Source organism: Nicotiana tomentosiformis, chromosome 11 (assembly GCF_000390325.3).
Source record: "Nicotiana tomentosiformis chromosome 11, ASM39032v3, whole genome shotgun sequence".
NCBI classification, from domain to species: domain Eukaryota; kingdom Viridiplantae; phylum Streptophyta; class Magnoliopsida; order Solanales; family Solanaceae; genus Nicotiana; species Nicotiana tomentosiformis.
Window position 1 is genome coordinate 104452887 of NC_090822.1, and position 15728 is coordinate 104468614.

General features: G+C 38.4%; 1 long non-coding RNA gene across 3 annotated transcripts; it reads left to right on the forward strand.

The window, feature by feature from the left end:
* Positions 1-966: 966 nt before the first annotated feature.
* On the forward strand, positions 967-13218 carry LOC104118405 (uncharacterized). 3 transcript variants are annotated; one of them, XR_011412044.1, is made up of 5 exons: positions 967-1550; positions 3347-3471; positions 3536-3627; positions 4942-5020; positions 5329-5524. It is a non-coding gene; the product is annotated as an uncharacterized lncRNA (long non-coding RNA). The 3 variants fall into 3 exon arrangements; XR_691252.4 differs by lacking the exon at positions 5329-5524 and adding an exon at positions 5535-13218 and having other exon boundaries at positions 3347-3627; XR_691253.4 differs by having other exon boundaries at positions 3347-3627.
* Positions 13219-15728: the final 2510 nt, after the last annotated feature.

Below are 15728 nucleotides of genomic sequence, written 5' to 3' on the forward strand. Positions count from 1 at the left end.
TATTATTTTAGACATAGGGTACAACACTCCCTAGTCTTCTTACCAATATAGGATACACCAGTCCCTAGCTGTATCTCCCAATATAGGGTACACCACTCCCTAGTTGATGATATTTTAGACATATGGTATACCACTCCCTAGTCTCCTCACCGGTATAGGGTACACTAATTTCTAGCTGAGTTTTCCAACATAGGGTACACCACTCCCTAGTGAATTGAGCTTAAATGCAGGGTACACCACTCCCTGATATCATTACCAATTGATCTTAAATGCAGGGTATATCACTCCCTGATATCATTATTATTTGATTGATCTGAAATACAGGATACACCACTCCCTGATTTCATTACTGTTTGATTGATCTAAAATACTCTAAAATAGTTTTAATTGCCTTTATGGAATTTTAAGACTTTTTCTCTATTTTGTTTTATTTTGTTTGGCATTTATTTGCATTTTTAGTATATTTAGTAGCATTTCAAATCATGAATATGACAAAAATTATCTTATCTTTTTCTCTTTGCATTTTTAGATTTTACTTGCATTATTAACATTTCGTTTGCATGATTAATTGCATCTCTAAAATATGAAAATCACAAAATATTTTTAATTACTCCTATTTTCTGCATTTTTAGGTTAATTAATTAATTAGTTTATTAATTCACAATTTTAATAAGTTTTGTAGGTCAAATCTGTAAAATAGTCTCTATTAGATTTTATTTGGCTAATTTTGAAAATCAAATAAAAAGAAGAAGGCCTGTTTGCTTCATGCCCCAAATTCGTCCAACTCCAGAGGCCTAAATCCACCCGAAATCCGCCCAGTCCAACCCTGCAACCCGGTCCAACAAGCTTCCCCCGCTAGGCCTCTCAAACGACGTAGTTTCATACAGGAACTACGTCGTTTACTCTTCCCCATTCACTTAAACAACCAAACACCCCTTGTGTTGTATCATAATCTAAATAGCCCCCCCACTATGCCAAACCCTAGATGCCCCCAATTCTCTCATTCTCTCAAATCAGCCACCTTACTTCGCCGTCTTCCACCGCCCGAAAATCGCCATCCGGCGGCGGATCAACACTAAACCACCCAAAAAATTATCAAATACTCCTCACCACCTCCTCACCCTTAATCCAGCATCATTTCCCCCAAAAAACCTCCCAATCCTGCCGATTAGAAGACCTAGGAATAAAAGTCCCAACTTTTTTGCCCCTTTGCTAAATTACTATCAACCCGACCTCCTCTTTACCCAAATTTTACATCAAATGATACGTCTCGGAAAGACCTTTCGTTTGAGGTCATTTTTTTACCATTTTTCGGTGGCCGAAACATCGTTGACCGTCGTAGACAGGCCGAACTTCCCCAAACTTCATCTTTTCTTCTTCAATTCGGCTTGTAATGAGCATTGTTACATGTAGCACTGGATCGCATAAACATTTGTCGGCCAATGCTCATGTGACAATCCTCTTTGCTCGTCGGAGTTCTATTGATCGTCACCAGAATTCATTACAATCACCGCATTTCTTTGACGCTGATCGGGTGTATAGCAGATTTGGTATACACTCCTCCCCTTCTGTATAATTCTTTCTAATTGATGTGTCTCGATGAATTCTGTCCAAGCACGTTTAATCAATAATTTGGAATCAATTAGTGTTTAGGTGGCTTGATAATTAAATACATGCTGTAATTTCAATTAGTAATTGCAAGTTTTAAGGTAACTTTAATTGCTCAATTATTTGCATATGCTAGTATAGATTGTAGTTCTAGAATTTGTTTCAATTTCAAAGTGGTTTACTTAGTTTTCAATTTTGAATTTCGACATCTAGTTTGTTTGGCCGCTTGGGATTTGTTTGGAATTGGACCTGGTCTTGGCAGACTCACTAGATTAGGGGGTGAGTTGAGAAAGGATTGGTGGGCTAGACCTTGATTTTGGGCCTGTTGGCCTCTGGCCCAAGCCTAATACTAAAAGAAAATTTTAAAAAATAGGGGTTGGAAGGGTAGTTTATTTTAAAAGCAAATATACTACTAAGTTATTCACCTAGTAGCTGTTATATATAATAATTCCTAAACTGGGAAAAAGTTACACAATGTTCAAGTAAAAGAGAAATAAATCAAACAAAGAAAGCCAATGGTTATTCCTACCAAATACAATGTAGCAGTAGCATAAAGATAAATGAAAAGTACTAAGCTACTAATTTGAAACATCCAACTGTTGCCGACGATAATGAATTCGCACACAAGTTGCAAACAATTTCTTGTAGCACCTACAAAGCTCTCACCGGGTGCCATTTTTGTAATCCAATGAAGTAGGTATGTTTTAATCCACTAGTTGTAAAGCAAAGCAGATTGGACATCTTCATTTTGGGGCTGAAGAACTCCAACAACATTGCTGATACAGAAAACATGCATTTGATTTTTCTTTGGTTGAGATCAAGTTTGAAGCGGTAAATTTTGAACAATAAACCAGCCAAGGACAGGACAATTGAATCACTGGGAAATGACTGTGTTGGCAGCAACACAGTAGTAGGGGAAACCAAAAGTTGGGAAAATTGAATTATATCTTCCCATCTGGTGATGCGGCAACCACAGATTGAGCATTATGTAATGCTAATACCACTAAATGTCGAAACATCTCCAAACAGAAAGGATACAGTCCTAAAGAATCAAGTATAGTAAGTCTCCTCAATAGAAGCTTCTTCCAAATTAAACCAGTAATAGTAAGGTGTTGTGTGGGAACAGTGCATCATGATATTTTTGTTGAATGTTGATCTTTTGAAGTTTCGTAGGAGCATACTTGCAGTGGCAGAGTCAATGCAAACAACTCCACGTAACACCTACAAAGCGCTAAGTAGGTGTGTGTTAATCCGCAACATATACAAAATAATAGTTCAGACATAGTTATTATAGTGGTGAAGAACAGGAATAACAACAGCTGTGTTGAGCATCTAACTTTGATCTTTCCTTGCGTGAAACCAGTTTTGGATTCTGTACTTTCCATCAACCAAGTAGCTATGTAAAAGTTAAACGCCCATAGTTCAGAACAACCACTGCAACTCCTTCCATATAGTGAACTATCATATCCAGAATGAACATTGTAAAATGCTAACACCACTGAAAAATGACACATCTCCATACAGTCTGGGATTTTTTCCAAGCTGTCCAAAACATCAAGTGTAAATAGGTTCATATTTGCATCGAAAATTCTCAGATAACTAGCTTGGGATGGAATGTAAATGTGCGTTGAAGAATGAGTACTGTTGTATCCATTCTTGGTGAAATTAATATCATGTCTACTGCTGCAGTAATTGTTTGTTGAAGAAAACTGATAGTATGAGATCTTATCATGTCTAGGAACTATGTAAAATGAGTGCAAAAATACTAGATAGTGAATGAATATTCCACAGCCTAAAGGACCAGTTGAGACCGATAAGTTGCCGAAGCAGGAAGCTGCATTTGATAAGTACTTGCCAATAATTGTAAGTTGTGATCTTTTCGCCCAACCCAGATGTTGTTTGGTTGAATAACAATTGTTGTCTTTAGTGCATATGGTCAGCAGAAGTTGTGGACAGCTGACAGAAGTCACATTCATTGTTAGTAAAAGAATCTTGTCAAACTCAAACAGCATGGTACAGGTAAACAACATGCTACATCTTTGAATAACTAGTCTGGTGATTTCCTCTTTGCTACCCTTATCCTAAGGTTTGGGATATGGGCCTTGTCTAGGTTGAGTAACCTCCTACCTGCACTTGATAACTCCAAAAATGAGTTAAATATAGTTGTACCTGCAGAAGAAAAAGCAAGGTTAGTTAAAAAGTCTACCAGTGTGTTTCCCTCCCTTAGAACATGTTGGAAGATGACATTGAAATTGCCCTTCATTCCCTTTATCCTCTTTACCTCCTTTGTTATGCACCAGGGGGTTTTCCATTCACCTTCTATTATATTTTTCATTGCAAGTGAGTCAGGCTCAATTATTAGAGGATGAATCTGATTAGTAATACAATAAGTCAACCCTTCTTTAATTTTCATTGCTTTTGCAACCATATTGGTGGTGTCGTCAATCATTTTTGCTTTAGCAACAACCAAATCACCTCTCCAATCTCTCACACAAAAGCCATAGGAGCTCTGTCCTAGATTGGCTCTTGAGGCTCCATCCATATTGCATTTGAACCAGCCCTTGTATGGTGAGTTCCATGTAACTCTCTTGGTCACCACATAGGGTTTATACCCCTCGAATAATGCAATCATGTCTGGCCATCGAAGGGGTATGTTTGTTAACCAAGGATATTTGATCCTTGTTAGATAATGCAATGTCTGATTCACCTCATGAATGACCCTGCTGTAGGTTGTTGTTCCACCATGCTTCATTGTGTTTTTTATCTTCCATAGTTCCCAAGTAATCACTACTGGGGCTGCCTGGAGTAAGGGCTTTAATTTTGGACAGCATTTCACATTCCACCATGTCTTTATATCTTGATGAACCTGTACTAGGTTATCTACTATACCTGATGCTTGTCCAAAAACTCTCCAAACTCTATTTGCTGTTGAGCTTGTTAAGAATATATGTTGAAGAGTTTTAGACCGAGGTTGAATACATCACCAATATTTTGACACCACTATGTAGCCATCCTTCTTCACATATCATCTGTTGGAATTTTTTCTTTCCATAGTCGCCAAAGAAAGAATGATATTTTGAAGGGCATCCCTTTTGTCCATAATTGCTTGTAATCCTGATTGAAGTTTGCCCTGTGGCGAACTAATTGCAAAGCAGTAGTTACTGAAAATCTTCCTGATGCAGTAGGCATCTATTTAGGTGTGTCCCAATGGTCATCAGTTGTTTCAAAGTGTAGTTCTTGCCCGATGTGTTCTGAAATGTCAGGTGGAAAAGTTTGTTCCAATAGGTGTTGATTCCAAGCATTTTCTTCTCTCAATTCATCAACTTCTTTCAGGTTTTCATTGCAGTCAAAGTCTTGTGGAACAACATGATACAATGAGCCTAGACCAGTCCAATTTTTATGCCATATGTTGGTAATGCCTCTATTCATCTCTCGTAATATTTCATGTTCTACTTCTTCTCAGGACTCTAACATTTTCTTCCAAACATGTGAACCCTCACTAATTGGACAGTAGTTGGGAGATCCTTTTTACAGTACTTATTCCACATGTAATTAGTTTAGAGTGTTTTAGTAGTCATAAAATTCCACCAAAATTTGGCAAATAATGATTTTGAGACATCAAAAAGGGATCTAAAACCCAGTCCGCCTTCCTCCTTTGTCAAGCACATATTCTGCCACTTACTCTAATGCCCACTTCTTCTTTTATCATTGTTGCTCCAGAAAAATCGAGCAAAGGTTTTATGCAGATGTTCTAAGATATTGGTAGATCAAGCACTGATAGCATGTGTGTTGGCATACTTTGTAAAACTGATGAAATCAAAGTAGCTTTTCCTCCATATGATAGCAGCTCACACTTCCATGAATGCAGTTGATTCTTGACCTTTTTAATAATATTATTGTAATATTCCTTTCTTCTTCTCTTGTAGAAGATTGGACATCCATGATAAGTGAAAGGGAATTCTCCTTTGGAGAAACCAGTGACAGCTCCAGTTGTGCTACACAAAGATCCAGAAATGTTTGCATGTGTGTCACAACCCAATTTCTCCTCCGTTGGGTATCGTGATGGCACCTAGTCGCAGGGACTAGGTAAGCCTAACATTTACTGAATAACAATAATAAGAAATAACATCTAACAACTTTTGAAAATAGAAATCTCTATAAAATTTACAATTCTCAAAACCGGTAGTACAAGTCATAAGCTCTACAGAGTGTCTGCTAGAAAACTTCTTAATACAACTGTCCAGAAATAAGAATAAACAATGCAAAATAAAAACTTGAAGGTGACCCGAAGCCTGTGAATGCAACAACAGGTTTACCTTGAGTCTCCACGACAACGACCCGCACAGCTACTAACGAACAAATACCTGAATCTGCACAAAAATATTCGGAAGTGTAGAATGAGCACACCACAACGGTGCCCAGTAGGTATCAAGACTAACCTCGGTGGAGAAGTGATGAGAAAAAGTCAAGATACCCACTGGTCTAATAAACTAAACAAGTATAAGTATATGAACAACATAAATATGATATCTACATAAAGACTATGCAATATGGCTCACAATACAGAGATGGCAATAAGAAAGAAAACAACAAGTGTCAGCGGAATACCATAAAAATGACACAGAAAAAATGAATGGAACACAACCTAAATCCGGAATCACAAATACAACAGGGACAAGTAATAACTCAGCAGCTACAACCGCTTTTACATCAGATTTTAGTCAACAAACTCCACGAGGTACCGAACCTCGGACAAATCAGAACTCACGGGTCTCAATACCTGAACCTTAACACTTGGCATCCTGTGCCCTCATAATACCTCATAACCATACTGACGACTCACGTGCCAATAGAGCCATTCTCACATAGAAGACAAGTAAACAAGGGTGAGCATCTATGCTAAACAATATCAAGAACACCTCTTATCCAATAAGAGTGCTTAACTACGTGTATGCTTGTGCAAGTGTCCTAACATAGTCCATACCATCAAATAAGCATAAGGAAAAAGAACGGACATCACGTAGAATATTTTCTCAGAGCTGTCACAAGATAAAACTCACACAGGTAAGTGTACCACTACACAATATCAACAACAAGAATGCCCCTAGGCCATCACGAATCATCACAAATCAATCCCTAACACAACCCACCTTGTCTCGCCACGTGTGCAATAATAAAATAAGTGCCCGCCTTGTCTCGCCATACGTGCATAACAATGTTCCCACATTCTCTCGCCACATGCACAACCCCCCCATATATATATATATATATATATATATATATATATATATATATATATATATATATATCCCGCCTTGTCACGCCGCATGTGCAAATATCAATAGTAGCAATGGCACGACAGAAACCTTGTGCAACCTCATAACAACAACCGCATGACAGAAACCTCGTGCATCACAATAACCACAACCGCACGACAGATACCTCGTGCATTACAATAACAAGTACAACAACAACAATGACAATAGCTCAAGGGTACGAGAAATAAGTCAACTTAGAAATTTCAGAACTCAAAGAAATGGAGGAACTAATTCACAAGGAGTAGTCACAATAGAGAATGCAAGTCATAATAAGAATAACTCAACAAGGAAAGAAATAATATGTAACAACGGCCCGCAATGTACTGTTTAACAACAAGGGAGCTAACACAAGTCGAATGATTCCAAATAAGGACAAGTCAACTAAGATATAGGATATCTAAACTTCTTTTAAGGTTGGGCAATTACGAAAGAGACACAACAAATTCAATTAAGGATAAGCAGCGGAAAGATAATCATAGTCTCAATTAAGAATGAAAAATTACAGAAGAGATAAATTATAACTTCAAATAAAGACAAGCAGTTAGGGGAAAGATAACATGACAATAAAAGAGATAACAATTTCAGTTAAGACACAGATGAATCAAATAAACAACAAGAGTGGATCATGAAGCAATTAACACTAATTAAAGCAGGTAGAGGTGAAACCAGTAGTTAAGAAACGTATTCATAACAAAGCAACTGCATATTCAGTAAATACAAGAACCCTAAAAGTCCAAATTTCCACAAATAAGTCCGAGCACATACTCGTCACCTCGCGTACACGGACTACAATTAGCATAGAAGACTCAAATCCTAAGGGGTAGTTCCCCCCATAAGGTTAGGCAAGATACTTACCTTAAAGAAGATAAATCGTTACTCTAAAATGAACTTATCGGGTGAAATGACCTCTAGACGGCTCAAATCTAATCAAAATAACTTCAAAGCACAAATAAAACTAATAAGAGACTATTCCGGATCATAAAGCTTCAATCTTTATTAAAATCTAAAAATCGGTCCAAAAGTCGACCCCGGGCCCGCACATCGGAACCCGAATTTTTTTACAAAACCCGAACACTCATTCCGATAGGAGTTCAACCATACTAAAATTATCAATTTACGATACCAATTCGTCCCTCAAATCATGATTTTTCATTTTGAAAAATTTTCTTCAAAAATCACAATTTCCCCCCATTCAAAACACAAATTAAATGATAAAAATAAATATAAAAATCATGGAATATAATAAATTCTAGGTGAAGAAACTTACCCAATCATTTTGCTTGAAAAACCCACAAGGAATCGCTTAAAACCGCACTCTAGAACTCCAAAATAGTGAAAATGGAAAAACCCTCGGAATAGAGTACTATTTATTCTACCCAGGTGTTTGTGCATCGCGAACGCGGAGGAGTATTCGCGTTCGCGAAGAAGAAAAATGAAAGCTGCCCAGTTGTGCTTCTCGAATGAGACAACACGACCGCGAACGCGGAGAGGAAAAATCTTCTGGCCCAATGACTGCTCTTCGCGAACGCGTGAAGTAGTACGCGAACGCGATGAAGGAAAAGGTTGGCTTCCGCGATCACGCAATGAGGAATGCGAACACGAAGAAAAAATATTACCTCACCTTCCATTCATCTCCAAAAGACCTGATTATAAATTCATACCCGGTATCAGTCTCAACCAGCTGTAACAACTCATGCCTACACCCACAAGGTACGACCACTCAACATGACACGCCACACATAGGCCCAAAATGACATTTCTGATCACAATAGTTGCCCGCAAGCAAAACCAGCACCGACAATTAACCTCATATCCGATAGGAACCCGATTCAAACATCCACAACACTAACAACGATGAAAGAAACATGAAGACCCTTTCATTACACACCCGAATCAACAAGTCACAACTAACACCACCGGACATACACCCCGCAAGCTAAAACTCAAGAAGCACAGAATGAAAATGACAGAATATGTAAAGAGAAACACATAAGAGAAATATCAAACAAGCATGACAGGCACAACTCTCTAACAGTACCATACTACGAATCAATTTAAATAGGAAAAATCAAAGTATAAAAACAAATCACAAGAATCTCATCCTGATATAACTTCCACCGCGGCACGCAGCCCAGCTCAAATATATCAAATCACATGGAGTCACGAGGGTCTCACCCTCAACTCTGAATCACAAGTCGAATACACATCATACCAATGGAAATCTTCCACTAACTCAATTCTGCCAATAAAATCACAACACTTACTGAACTCTCACCCCTGTAGAGTATCAAATCACAAATCGTAACCAAATTACTCAGGAATCACATCAAACCTGCCATAATAGACAACATGAATTCACTTCTAGTCTCATTATTTTCAATAATGAATTAAAACAATGATAGACACGGCTATCACTCATAGAATCTCCCAACAGGGCAAACACATATATAGAATACTAAGTCATGTACTGTACATTGGGCGCCCTCTATCCGCCTGAATACTCTGCTATGACACACCTGTCCGGAGTCTAGGAAAATCCCTCACCCTGTGGATGGTATCTCCACACTCGAAGCAACCTCTCTGCTGATGTGGTTGTGGGCACTGTGCCGTACGGGTACTCTGAGAACCATGATCACCTGAAACACTGTGCAAAGCCTGAAGTGCAAACTGAACTATCTGACCCACAAAACCTCTACCATGTCGTACCCTGCCTCCAAAATAAGGACCAGTAAATCTCTCCAATATACGAGGCCTCCTCGCCTCCCTGTCCTTTCTCTCTTGATCTCGCATATACTCACTCTCATGGCCCCGTCTGTCCTCTCTCTCCTGATCCCACATGCCCTCTAGGCAGCAAACAATCCCTACCACTTGCTGAAACAAATCATTTGACTCTAACTCCCGAGCCATGCTGCACCGAATATTATGCATGAGTCCCTTAAAGAAATCTACGGACACGCTCTCTAACTGTAGCGACCAAATCAGGTGCATGCCTGGCCAAATCACTGAATCTCACGGCATACTCTGACACTGACATAGTTCCCTGGCACAGCTGCTCAAACTCTGCGTGCCATGCATCTCGAAGGGACTGAGGTACAAAATCTCTCAAGAACATCTCTGAAAACTGAACCCAAGTAAGTGAAGATGACTCGGTCGTACTACCCAACTCATACGTCCGCCACTACTGATAAGCCGCTCCCTTAAGTTGGAACATAGTAAAAGCAACCCACTCATCTCAACAATACCTATAGTGCAGAGAATGCGATGGCACTCCTCCAGTAAACCTTGTGCACTCTCTGAAGCCAAACCACTAAATGTAGGAGGGTCATATTTCTTGAACCTTGCAAGTCTAAGTTGTTCTTCCTCAGATGTTGCTGCCCTGACCACGGGCTGAATTGGAACCATAGGTTGTGTCTCCATGACACCAGGAACCTGACCAATATGAACTCGCTACTCTGGGGTGTGGGCGGCAGGAGTATGGGTTCCTCCCCCGGTCTGTGAAGTAGCTAGTGCAACCGGAATTAACCCTGGCTGAGCCAATGTACCAAACATGCTCAGGAACTGTGCTAAGGTCTCCTGAAGTCCGAGGGTAATAGTAGGCACCTCCGGTACCTGCCCCCCAACTGGAACTACTGATGCCTCCTCAACTGCTTCTCTGGTAGGTGCCCTAGCTGCGGCACGTGCTCCTCTTCGGCCTCTGCCTCTGCCCCTAGCGACATCTTTTTCGGGGATAACGTCATCAGTAACTGCAGCTCGTGTCCTCACCATCTGTGAGAGAATGGAATGATAAAAGTTCAAACTTCGAGATTAATGAACTCACACGATAGGAATGAAGGAAGTGAAATTGTCATAATAGTTTCGTAGCCTCTCGAAGATAAGTACAGACGTCTCTGCATCGATCCGCAAAACTCTACTAAACTCGCTTATGACTCGTAGCACCTATGAACCTAGAACTCTGATGCCAACTTGTCACGACCCAATTTCCTCTCCGTTGGGTATCGTGATGGCACATAGTCTTAGGGACTAAGTAATCCTAACATTTACTGAATAACAACAATAAGAAATAACATCTAACAACTTTTGAAAAAAGAAATCTCTATAAAATTTACAACTCTCAAAATTGGTAGTACAAGTTATAATCTCTATAGAGTGTTTGCTAGAAAACTTCTAAATACAACTTTCCAGAAATAAAAATAAACAGTGCAAAATAAAAACTTGAAGGTGACTTCGAAGCCTGTGAATGCAGTAACAGGTTTACCTCGAGTCTCCACAGCAATGACCCGCATAGCTACTAACAAACAAATACCTGAATTTGCATAAAAATTTGTAGAAGTGTAGAATGAGCACACCACAACGGTGCCCAGTAGGTATCAAGACTAACCTCGGTGGAGTAGTGACGAGAAATAGTCAAGACACCCACTGGTCTAATAAACTGAACAAGTATAAGTATATGAATAACAGAAATATGACATCTACATAAATATTATGCAATATGCCTCACAATACAGTAATGGAAATAAGAAAGGACACAACAAGTATCAGCGAAATACCATAGAAATGACACAGAAAAAAATGAATGGAACACAACCTAAATCCGGAATCACAAATATAGCAAGGACAAGTAATAACTCAACAACTACAACCGTTTTTACATTAGGTTTTATTCAACAAACTACACGAGGTACCGAACCTTGGACAAATCACAACTCACGGGACTCAATGCCTGAACCCTAACACTTGGCATCATGTGCCCTCATAACTACACTAACTACTCACGTGCCAATAGAGCCATTCTCACATAGAAGGAAAGTAAACAAGGGTGAGCATCTATGCTCACCAATATTAAGAACACCTCTTATCCGATAAGAGTGCTTAACTACGTGTATGCTTGTGCAAGTGTCTTAAAATAGTCCATACCATCAAATACACATAAGGAAAAGTAACGGACATCAAGTAGAATATTTTCTCACAGCTTTTACAAGATAAAGCTCACACAGGTAAGTATACCACTACACAATATCAACAACAAGAATGCCCCTAGGCCATCACAAATTATCACAAATCAATCCCTGACACAACCCACCTTGTCTCTCTATGTGTGCAATAATAAAGTAAGTGCCCGCCTTGTCTCGCCACACGTGCATAACAATGTTCCCACCTTGTCTCGCCACATGCGCAACCCATATATATATATATATATCCCACCTTATATATATATATATATATCCCGCCTTGTCACGCCGCATGTGCAAATATCAATAGTAGCAATGGCACGACATAAACCTCGTGTAACCCCATAACAACAACCGCACGACAGAAACCTCGTGCATCACAATAATCACAACCGCACGACAGAAACCTCGTACATCACAATAACAAGTACAACAACAATAATGACAATAGCACAAGGGTACGACAAATAAGTCAACTCAGAAATTTCAGAACTCAAAGAAACGGAGGAACTAATTCACAAGGAGTAGTCACAATAGAGAATGCTAGTCATAATAAGAACAACTCAACAAGGAAAGAAATAATATGTAACAACATCCCGCAATGTACAGTTCAAAAAACAAGGGAGCTAACACAAGTCGAATGATTCCAAATAAGGGCAAGTCAACTAAGATATAGGATATCTAAACTTCTTTTAAGGTCGGGCAATTATGAAAGAGACACAACAAATTTAATTAAGGATAAGCAACGGAAAGATAATCACGGTCTCAATTAAGGATGAACAATTACAGAAGAGATAAATTATAACTTCAAATAATGACAAGCAGTTAGGGGAAAGATAACATGACAATAGAAGAGATAACAATTTCAGTTAAGGCACAGATGAATTAAATAAACTACAAGAGTGGATCATGAAGCAATTAACTCTAATTAAAGCAGGTAGAGGTGAAACCAGTAATTAGGAGCTTCTAGAAGAGGGTAAAAGAACTGACTAGCATTGGAAAGTAAAAACAATGGCCAAATGTGAGGGATTTAATGAGAAAAAACAGAAAAGAGAGGGATCTAAAAGAAAAGGAAAAATCTGAAAGAAGCCCTAGAAGGCTTCTATAAGACAGTACCTCAATCATATGCATTAGGTCATTCAAAAAACTCCACACTCACTTGCACGGTTTAGAAGCAGCCTGAAATTTGAAATATAGATGTGAAAAAGCTAAAATTCCCAAAACAAAACAAAAACAATAAAAAAAAAGATTCAGAAGTTGTTACTAATTTCATTTGGCTGTTGTATATTTTCTGAATCTTGGAAAGCTGTTTGAGTAGAATAAGCTGTTGTTTTCTGCTGTTATTTTTTATTTATTATTATTATTATTATTATTATTATTATTATTATTATTATTATTATTATTATTATTAAATGAGCTGCGCATTTTATTCATCTCCAACAAAGATACATTGAGATGAGGGAGTATAGATAAACTAGCTAATTCCCTAGATCACCCTTGTATGACAGCAGATGCCAACTTTTACAAATGAGAAGTAAATACATATGAAAAACATTACACAAGTTATGTGCCTCGAAGAAGTAGATCCAACTTATTCACACTCTTTTTCTTCGGCCTTTTTTTGGCAGTTCAAAAGTGACTACTGTGCAATCAGGTACTTGTTTACGAACCTGAGTACTGCTTTTGGAAGAAATGACTTACTTCCTTTGTTTTCTCCATGAAGTCTAGATGTGCTATTATTTTATATGTTGAATCCATCTCCTATTCTTCTTTTATTGAGTTTTTTTGAAGTCTGTTTACATGCTACGAAGGTGTGACTTCTGATTTCGAGTAGTACAATTGCTATTTCGATAAACTATCCTAATGCATAATTGTGATATAGACTCGTGTATTTGGATGTGTTAAAATACGAGTATTGTTTGTCTACTTGAAATCATATTTGAAGTTTATAATTTCCAGGTCGATTTGAGATTAGGAAAGTATTAGCCTCAAGTCATGAGTTCAATCAATTTTGAATAGATTTGGAATGCTAAACAAGCATGAAATGGTTATCTGTATAACAATTAATCCTAGTTGACTAGCCTAGAATTTGAGATTCTTTTGTAAATTGACAAGTTGTATGATAATTTATTTGGATTTGGGCATGTAATAGTGATTGTTTCAAGTAATATTAAATTTTCCAAAATCAATTTGGTAGCAATTTATGGCTATGTCTGAAATGTTTTAAAATCAATTTGGGCCAGCCTTCATTTATGTCAACTATACGAATGCCTCTGAATATATGAACTGTACGATTACCGTAATTTGGAATTCAGATAATCATGTAATGATACTTAGGGCAGCTTGTTATTATTGTCATTTATGTGATAAAGTATGAAAGATGTCTGGAAAAACAATTGGATATCCATTGGCCCTTTGTACTCCAAAATTCTTAGGCCTGAATAATTGGCCCATGCGAGGTTGCACCATCAGCTTGAAGTCTTGAGGACTTTGGACCACAATACAGGTCGGGTCACAATTCCAGGTCCAATTAGAGGTTTGTAACCTCATGTGCAAAAGGGGGTCTGCCATTTCGGACAGGCTTTGAAGCGTTGGGCTTCACCTTAAGCCCAATTTTGACTCACTCAGACTTATTGGAGTTTTTAATGTGGGTTGTTAATCGCATGTAACTTGTAATATCACTAAATTACCCATTAACTAATGTAGTATTAAGCCAAGTATGGATAAAGCATGAAACAAACTTCTAATTTACAAGCTAAACATCTGTCATTGCTTTTTAACTAAGATGTTCGTCCTTTCTTGCCTTGTGGTAATTAGTGCCAAATAAATCTTCAAGTCCCGTAAAAACCCATGTACATTACTTTGTAAGACTTGTTCCAAAATCAACCTCCATAACTGTCACGCCCCGAACTCGGGAGCGCGACCGGCGCTCAACCGAGTGAACCCGGTCAAGCAAGCCTGTTAGATACTTTCTACCCAAACTCACTTATGAATAAAGATAATACATATTTTCGTTATTTAGACCAAAAAGAGATCATGTATACAATACCAATTCATTACCAGTAGTTATTTCATTTTAAAGTTTCAAATTACGCACACTTTCATAGTTTGAAGCGGAAGATGTACCACACATACAATAATATTATCCTGACCTTCCCAATACCAATACAACTCACACCATGTCTACGGAACCTCTAATAGATACAAAAGAGTACTATAATATTGCCGGCAATAAGGCCCCGGCTATACCTCAAACACAATACACAAGGAACAAAAGATACATGACCCCGAAATGAAGTCGCGCTCACCAAGTCAGTTGGGAAGAAGGTGTACCGCTATCACTGATCAATGTCTCCTACTATAGAACCACCTGCATCCATTGAAGATGCAGCGCCCCCGGCAAAAAGGGACGTTAGTACATATCGAATAGTAGTAGTATGAATGACAAAACACCCTTTTAATAGAACGATTAATAATACAAGCAAGAACAATCATAATATTAGTGGAAGCCTCAAACAATATCAAACCTTAAGTTAGGACCAAGACAATGTTCAAATAAATTTTTATATTTTAAGTTGGGAGATATTTAGTACCAATATGTCACTATTCACAATACCATTACCATCGTACTTTTAGCACGGAGTCCGATCACGACCCGATCGGCTAGGACGCCTCATGCGAGACATCAACCACAATCATAATTTCAATTACAATTTCCAGCACAATCACCACCATGTGTGCGGCATGGCGTCCAATCACGACCCGATCGTCTAGGCCATCTCACCACAATTATGTGTGGATCGACATCATCCTTTTCTACCAATTATCTCGTTTCATACTTTTTTCACATCTT